Source organism: Chrysochloris asiatica, unplaced genomic scaffold, assembly GCF_000296735.1.
Source record: "Chrysochloris asiatica unplaced genomic scaffold, ChrAsi1.0 scaffold00063, whole genome shotgun sequence".
Classification (NCBI taxonomy): Eukaryota; Metazoa; Chordata; class Mammalia; order Afrosoricida; family Chrysochloridae; genus Chrysochloris; species Chrysochloris asiatica.
The window spans coordinates 10,000,787-10,010,271 of record NW_006408581.1 but is presented as its reverse complement, the minus strand read 5'-3'; positions in this window follow the sequence as shown (position 1 = coordinate 10,010,271).

Below are 9,485 nucleotides of genomic sequence, written 5' to 3'. Positions count from 1 at the left end.
GTCTTGAAAAATTCTGTTTTGTGATCTCCAGGATCATTTCTATCAGTAAGGACATATTTTTTCAATTACCTATCTTTGTTTACAACTTTCACAATCAAACCACCATTAATTCTCAGTATTAATTGCAAGTTTGGTTGATTTCAGACTAAATTGTTAGTCTTCCTTGTAGGTTTATGGATATTATCCTATCACAGACAGCATTGTACTTCAAGATAGATTTTGAAATGTCCTTTTTTAATGATTAATATGGTGCCATTCCTGTTCAATTTGTCATTCCTAGAATTGTAAACCATATGATTATCAGATTCAAAATGGCCAACACCAGTCCATTTCAGCTATTTATGTGTTCTTTATGTGATCTTTATGTGTTCAACAACTTCCAGTTTTCGTAGATTTGTTCTTCATACATTCTTTGTTCTGATTATTAATGGAGGTTTTCAACAGTTTCTCCTCATTTTGAGTTGTGCCTCTTCACAAATGAAGGTCCTGAAAGTTTTTCTCCATTCACATCATTATGGTCTTCCCTAGTCAAATTTTGAGTACCTTCCAATTTTAGAGGTTCATCTTATGTCACTATATCTAACAATGTTCTTCTATTCATAATGTTTTCAGCTTCTAGTACTATATCTAACAATGTTTCTTTGCTATTTGTAAGGTTTTTAGGGACTAACTATTAACATGTCTGCCTCTTCTTCTTCCTAGTCTGTCTTAGTCTGAAAGCTTCACTGAAACCTATCCATCATGGTGACCTGGCTGATACTTAAAATACCGGTGGCATAGCTTCCAGCATTATAGCAACATGCAAGTCACCACAGTACTACAAACCCAACAGATGAGTGGTAGAAGAGAATATATATTTTTTTATTTAAATACTAAATTCGTGAAGCATGATTTTGTATACATATAATACTAATATGTAATTTGTGAAACATGATTTTGTAAACATATAATCCTTTGGACATATTATCCGGAGGAAACAGTCGCTAGAGAAGGATGTCATGCTGGGTAAGGTTGAGGGTCAGAGAAAAAGAGGAAGACCCTTAACGAGATGGATTGGCCAGGTGGCATCATTGATGGACTCAAGTGTGGCAGCAGTAGTGAGGTTGGCCTAGGATCAGACATTGTTTCATTCTGCTGTGCATGGTGTCGCTATGAGTCAGTTCCAACTCGTTGGCACCTGACAACAACAACAACAACAACAATCCTAATAGGAACCAGTTACCACTTGCTATGTGTGCCTGAGTAAAAGTGTGCTCCAGAGGATATAAATGGCTGATTTTTTCAGAAGTAGCTTCCTAGTCTTTATTTCTGAGACACTTCAGGGTAGACATAAATCTTCAAATTTTCAGTTAGCTGTCAAACACACTAATTGCTTGTAGCACCCAGGGACTCCTGTAATAATGAAAAGCTCTGCAGTTATTTGTTACAAAGAGTGGTGAATGGAGATTGTTGATTTGTTTAGAAGATGTTATTATTACCATACTCAACACTGCAAAGTGAACTCTACCCATTGTTTGCCATTTACTAGGCTGATCTTATGGGGACATCTTTTTTAAACTACAGAATTTAAGAATATAGAACTAGCATTTAGAAATTTTTTTTTTTTATTTTGTATATGATATTATTATAATAAAATTTGTAGTAAATGGCCCAATATTCGTATTGACTTTAACATCCTCTAGTCAAACCCATGTATTACGGAATGAAAATAACTTCTTATAAAATTAAAATCTAATTTTCATACAGCATGACAATATTTTGGAAGACTAGTCTAGCGACTCAAATATAGTCAAAATTGTATATGTGCATTAAGTATTCTAGTAACTAAGGACCTAAGCTTGCTATATTTATTTTCTCAAGAAGAGGTTACATTTATTTATTTTTAAAATTATATTTCAAGAAGAAAAGTCATTTATTGTGTATTACAAGTGGTTAAGTTAATTTCCAGTATGTTGCTGTTGCTAAGTGCCATTGAGTCAGTTCCAACCCAAAGGGACCCTGTATAGGGTTTCCAAGGAACGACTGGTGAGCTTGAACCATCGACCTTGCAGTTCAAACTGACATTGCAGTCCAGCTCATTAACCCACAGCACCACAATATTTTCCCATCCTATACCACTTCTGGTATGACAGAATATGACAGAACCCAGTACATATTAGGTGTATTATCAAACGATTTGCTCAACTACTTGTTATTTAGAACTTTATAGCTTCAAGTTGCTTAACTAAAGATTTTCTTTAACAGATTATTCTTAAAAATGTCAAGCCTCTATTATTATTCTTCCTAATATTTGTAAAGTATTCTAAATAAGACAAAGTGTGCATATTCAATGTGATGAGAGACCAACCTGAATAGACTTGGAGCCTCATTTACTTTTCTATTTTGGTAGTTTAAATAATTCAGGTGGATGAAGGCTGTCTGTAGAGAGGAAGCAAGCACTCTGCATGTTGTCACCATCCCTGAGAATTAATTATATAAAAGACTATGTCTTTATATATATGTCTATATAAAAGACACAACTAGAAAAAAGTTATTTAGAAAGCTCAAAATATCATAATAGAAATTTTAGTATCAGGCAATTGTAACAAGAGAAAAGTGAATTGTGATCCCCATACCAAACAAAACAAACTGAAAATGGCAAAACATTAAATGTGATAAAGAGGAACTTTTATTAATGTTAACATTTACAGTGCATATTAAGTTTACAGTTTGATAAATACTTTTTAATTAGAATTATTACATGCCTTATGAAATTGTCAGGTGGGTACATTCTACATCTCAGTACAGGTAAGTTTGTTTTTACCAAATAATTATCATATAAGCAATCTCTCAAAGATTCCAAAGACATGTTAATTATAATATGTAGTGGTGATTATGTGCCATGGAGTCGATTTCGACTCATAGCGACCAGTACAGGGTTTCTGAGGGCTGACGTACCAAACTGGAAGTGACAATCTGCTTCTAGTTGTCTCCAGAGATTGTCTTGTAAATGGTCAAATTTAGTAGTGTGGTTTTCATCTATTATGAAACAAATTTCCTTCAACAAGTAAAAAAGTTCACACTTAGCACCAAGACTGGCACAAAAAAAGAAAAAGAAATGTATATGGTTAGAAACATGACTGGGTGTGTCTTGTATATTTGTCCCATCCCACATACATAGGAATGGTTCTTCATTAAAATCAGTGGTAACAATGAAAATTACAATCACTAAGTTAATGCAAATACTTATTCCCTTTGTCTATAACCATATTTTGCATATTTATCATGTGAAATAGGACTGAGACTATTAGGGATATCACCTTTTTAAATTTTCAGTTGTCTACCATTAATCTCCATGTACCATCTGCATATATATGGCCCAATTGAGGTGGGGGAACATTAGAAAAGAAGTTAGTGAGGAGAAAAAATTCCCCCATCACTTATTACCTTGATCAAAGCAACAATCTATTTTTTATTTCAAAATTTCTGTAGCCCTTGACAAATATTACAAAGAAGGATTTGAGAAGTTCCCCAAGTTCATTTTTAACAAACCGAACAAAATCTGTGTGAAGGGAAAACTTAGCCCAACTTTAATTATAGAATAACAGAAGCAGTGTTCTCTTTTCAGACATAATAGAAACCTCAATTGTGTGTCTTAGAAATTTCTCCCAGTGAATTGTTTTTTCAATTCATGACTTAATTAAGACCTTAGTATTCCCCATCACAGCCACAATGCTCCTTAAAAGCCAGTATGGTGAGACTTCATCTCTCATATTTTGGGCATGTTATCATGAGGGACCACTCCCTGGAGAAGGCCAATATGCTTGGTAAAGTGGAGGAGCAGAGACAAAGAGGGAGACTCCAATGAGATGGATAGGCACTGTGGCAGCAACAATGGGCTCAAGTGTGGGAGCAATGGTAAAGATGGCGCAGGACTGGGCAGTGTTTTGTTCGGTTGTACATAGGGTCACTATGAGTTGGAACTGACTTGATGGTACTTAACACCACCCAAAATTGCGCATCACAGCATTATTGTACGCTGCATGCTTATTTTAGAATACCTCTCTTTCTGTCTTTCTGTCATGAGGATCACTATACATAGTGAATTCATATCTTGTAATCTTACAGGTGCTCTCACCTCTATCATTGAAAAGGGCTTTGGAAGTTCCTATGGAGTTGAGTGAGCCAACTCTTAATTCTTCAGTCATTTTTATATATTATGATTTTAACTGAAGTGGGAATTCAGCCTATTTTTCAAATAATTTTCACCCTAAATTTGGATCTTTATAACTGGGTTTGAATATATTAAATTTTAACCTGAATCTTTAAAGATGTTATTGTCACAATACTTTTTTGTTTAGTTTTTTTCTCCTCATCTCATAGGTATCCTTACTTTTCTAGTCATTAAACTATACTTCCTTATTCTGTTCTTTGAAACTGATCTAATTATCCCCAGCATATATTTTGCTATCTTTCTTTCTGCATGGAATTTTCAATTGACCCATAGTAATCAACACCTCATGTATATAACCATTTACTCCAAATTTCATTGGCAATATTTTTCTATCAAAATACACTTAAAATATCCTGTAATTTTATGCCAGGATATGTTGGATTTAATCCAAATAAAATTTCACTTCTGATGTTTTTCTTTCTTTCCATTCCCTTGTCTCCCAACAAACAAATAAACAAAATAAAACATTTGATTTGTGGGTTTGAAAAATAATCATACAACTATCATTATTCAACCAAGGAATGCATTTTCAAAGAAAATTCACTCAAAATATATTTATTATCCAAATTTACTATTATTTTTTTAAAGAATCAAAGGATAAAACCAGAAAGTAGTTAGCAAGGCATTATTCCTTTCTAGAGAGACTTTGTCTTGTCTGGAGTTTGGTTTTCAAGTAAGAAAGGAACACTCACATTAGGAACATTAAAACCAGATCAAAGGAAGTTATTTGATGTTGGAACTTCTTGCTTTTTTATACTAGCTCAGTCACATAGAAGAGAAGAAATTGTACAACTAACTGCTATTATAGGCCAGTTGTGATTTAGAAATCCATAAATTCCAAGTTTACTTACAACAGCCATTTTAACACAATATGCATTTAATGTTAAGACATAGTTTGAAAAGAAGTGCTTGGGTGGTCATTGCACTAGTTAATACCGTCATAATGTTTAAGGGTAGTCTAGAACTACTGATGTGGACCTATTGGATATGCCCTCGACTGTTTGCTAACCACAAGGTCAGTAAACTCAACAGCCACTACTTGGAAATCCTATACAGGGTGGCTGTGAGTCAGAACACACTCATCTGCACTTAACAACAATGGTGATAGTCAACTGCTCTTGATTATATGTGTATTAATAAACTACCAGCGGTTCCGTGGGAGAAAGATGAGGTGTTCTGCTCCCGTAAAGATTTACAGCCTCGGAAACCCTGTGCAGGGTTACTATGAGTTGGAACCGACTCCTCAGCACTTAACAATAACAACAACAACAACACATATTTTAAAAGGTATATTAATTTAAAAATAGAAATTTGATCTCCGCTCAATGCAAAGAGGGGAGACTCTGCATTTTATTGGTTGCAATTGGATTTGAATATTTCAAAATTGTATCTCATGTTTTAAACGGTATGTTTGTCCCAGCATCTTTTTCTAACCATGAGGAAGGAGCCTTGTATGGACTTATTATTTCTAAAACATTCAAGGAGACTCATTTTTAAAATAGCTGTTTTCATATTAACTTACACTAAGGAGGCAAATCCTAATAATAATGTAATTTATATCCCAAACTGAGAAAACTGTAGGATGAATATTTCACATAGAATTCAAGCCCCAAAACAATGTTCATTCATACTGGCTATGAATTATAAGCCAAGTTAGGAACTATTTAAAAATATAGTTAATTTACATTCCCTAGGTGTGCTGAACCAACATTTGTAGGTAGGGTCTAGGCAACAGATATGCTTCTATAAACCAACCAAGTCCACTGCCATTGAGTGTATTTAATTCATACTGACAGAAACTGCAAGTCAGAGTAGAACTGTCCCAAGGATTCCTAAGGTTGTAAATAGTCTGAGAATCAAAATGCAATCATTTTCTCCCATGGAGTGTCACCCTTTTGGTTAGCAGTTGAGAGCTTTAACAATTACACCATGGTGCTCCTTACATGCAACTATTGTCATATAAAAATAAAACATTATTTGGTATATAGTTATCACACCAAACCTGTTGCCATTTTGGCAATTCCAACATATAGTGACCTTATTGAACAGTATAGAATGTCTCAATAGGGTTTCCAGGGCTGTAAATATTTAGGGAAGCAGCATGCCACATCTGTCTTTCATGGACCATCAAGCTTAAAAGCAGAGCACTTAACCATTGAGCCACCAATTGGGCCACAATGTTTCTGTGGCTGAAACACTGTGAAATCGTGTTATTCTTAAGCCTAGGAGAAATGAGTTAAAATAATACAGTTTGTGTAAATCATAAATATGTTTTAAATGCAGCTCTCTAGAGCTAACAAATGATCAAGATGTTATTTCTCCTGTCTTAGAAATTAATTTTGCTTTGCAATTCTTCTTGAGCTATTCAAACACTATTTCAATAAATTCTAATTTCAGTCATATTATGTGTTGACTTTTGTGCTTCACACTAAAGTAAATTGTTGAAAGAAATGCTTTTGATTAGATGGATAATATTTGATCCCAAACAGCACTAAATCAGAATTCCATAAAATTAGAATTAATACTCTTTGTTTTTTTTTATTTCTGAATAGTATTTTATTATAGCTCATATGACATGCATTTCATTTAGACCTTTTGTACATGTAAATGTACATATCTAAGTAGGGTGAACAGAACAGTTTAGCTGATGAATTTTAGATTCTGTTTCTATGTGGCAGTCTAAAGAGTAATGCGTTTTAAAATTACAACCACAAAAAGTTAGAATTTCACAGAATATATGTAAAGAATGGAACTACCTACTGAGTTTCCAAGACAAATCTTTATGACAGCAGATTGCCATAGCCTTCTCCGATGCAAAAGCAGTTGGTGGGTTCCAATTGCTGAGTTTTTGGTTGGTAGTTGAGTGCCTTAACCATTGCACAACCAGGGCTTCTTATTTGCTTACAGGAAACAACTACATCAGAATTGTTGTTAAATGCCGTCGGGTTGGTACTGATGCATAGTGACCCTGTATAGGGTTTCTGAGGAGCATGTGGTGAGCTTGAACCACTGACCTTGCAGTTCAAATCGACCTTGCAGTACAGTGCATTAATCTGCAGTGCTACACCAGGTGTCGGGAGCCAGCACTGGTGCCATCTAATGGTGAAGGTTGAGATGGCCCTCCTGCTCTTATGATTGGCCTGAAGACAAGTTTCACCGGTTAAGGTGATGTCAGCGATCTAGACTTATTGTTAATTGTAACTAGGACAATCCTGGGAAAAGGGAACTTAAATTGAGCTAAAATCCTGTGATCCTGTGTTGCTATAACAATGCTTTTACTTATGTAATCAGATCCTGGTTGGTTTCCTGGTGGGTAATCATATCCTTGTTACTATAGAAAACATTGTAACTAGGCAGAATAACTGTGACCTAATGCTAAAAGTCCTATATAAACCACGTTGCTACAATAAACTATGTCACTGGCCATCAGCCTGTTGATCCTTATCTGATTAATTAATCCTCGCCTCTCCTTCGAGTAACCCACACAGTGGTCTGAGCCGGTCTCAGACCCCGATACCAGGACTACTAAATCAGTGTACACCCCAGAATTTCAATAAGACAAGTTTATACAATCTCAAATTCACATGCAATCACACGTATATCCACCTATCAAAAGGTCTGATCAAGGTCAGACTATAATTAGGTTCCTCCAAAAGCTTATTTTCCAGATATTCCAGATATTTTAAATGCTCTGGAGACTTTGGGTAGGTTTTTGATAATTCTTAAGTTCCAAGAAATGAGCGAAAACTCCAGTACATTCTAAGGAGATTTTGTAGTGTAGCGGATACAAGTTGGTCTATTAATCTCAAGGTCAGCAGTTGAAAACTACCAGCAGTCCATGGGAGGAAAATGAGGGTTTCTGCTTCTGTAAAGATTTATATCCTCAGAAATCCTACAAAGGGTCGCTATGAGTCGGAATTGACTCCATGGCACACAAACACCACCAACTCCAGTACATTCTGAGTATGTACCATAAACTCAAGCTGCATTTCAAAGATAGCGTGGTTCCTACTAGACCTAGAATCATTGCAACTCACTCTCTTCCTTTAACAAGTGTGTTGTTCTCACTTTTTTCATGTTTAAAATATAAGGGGATTTCAAAATATTCAGGCAAAAATGTAATGAAAAGATAATAAGATTGTTCAAGGTCAGATTGAACAGCAAGGTCAGCAGTTCAACACACAAGCCGCTCCTTGGAAATCTTATATAGGGTCGCTATGGGTCGAATCAACTTGACAAAACTTAACATGAACAACAACATACATATACACTTTTTGAAAATGTGATAGAAAAGCAAATACCCATCACAATACAACTGATTATTTTAAAAATTTCCAAAGATGAGAAGAGGATCAATTTGAACAATTCAAAGTATTTCATATTCCTTTTATAAACTAATTTCTCCCTATTTTGATTGCCTTTGAAGAGACGTTGCCAACTTCACTCTTCACTCTTTCCAGTTATAACTTATTAAATATGTAGGTATCCAAATAAGCCACTATATAAAAAATAGTAGTCATTTCTTCAAGGAGCTCTGATGGCTACAAAGGTTAACTACTAAGTTGCTAATCAAAAGGTCAATAGTTGAAATCTGTCCAGAGGCTATATTAAAGACATGGTGATCAGCATCTGTATTGGTTTCGTCCTAGAAAACCCTAAGGGAAGTTCTACCCTGTCACAGGAGGTGGCTGTGAATGGAAATTGACTTAAGGACGCCTAAAACAGCAAGAATAGTTCCTTCAAGATGAACTTTATAAGCACTATATTTGTACCGTGGTGCTATAGGATAAGCACTGGACTGCTAACTACAAGGTCAGCATTTCAAAAGCACCAGTTGCTTTGTGAGAGAAAGATCAGACTTTCTGCTCCTGAAAAGATTGACAGGAAACCCTATGCTGGGTTGCTATGAGTAGGAATCGTTCCCATGACAGTGGGTTTTGTTGTTTAGTTTGGTTAAAATCATTCTAGTTCTGTGTCTATAAAAAGATGACCCAGGCTTAACTCACCCAATCACGGAATTAGCTATTTTCTGAAGATGCTACCCTTTTAGTATAATAGGCTTTACTTTCTTTGAATAAAATACACATACACATTCACACTTTTTTTCACCAAATAGAAATAATTAAAGAATATGGTAAGGAGAAATATGTTCAGAAAAATTGTGACAAAATCTAACTTTTAGAAATCAAGCTCATAATGATGACGGAGCAATAAGGTCAAGAATCAATCTCAATACAAATTTAAAAATTGGATATATATATATATATATATA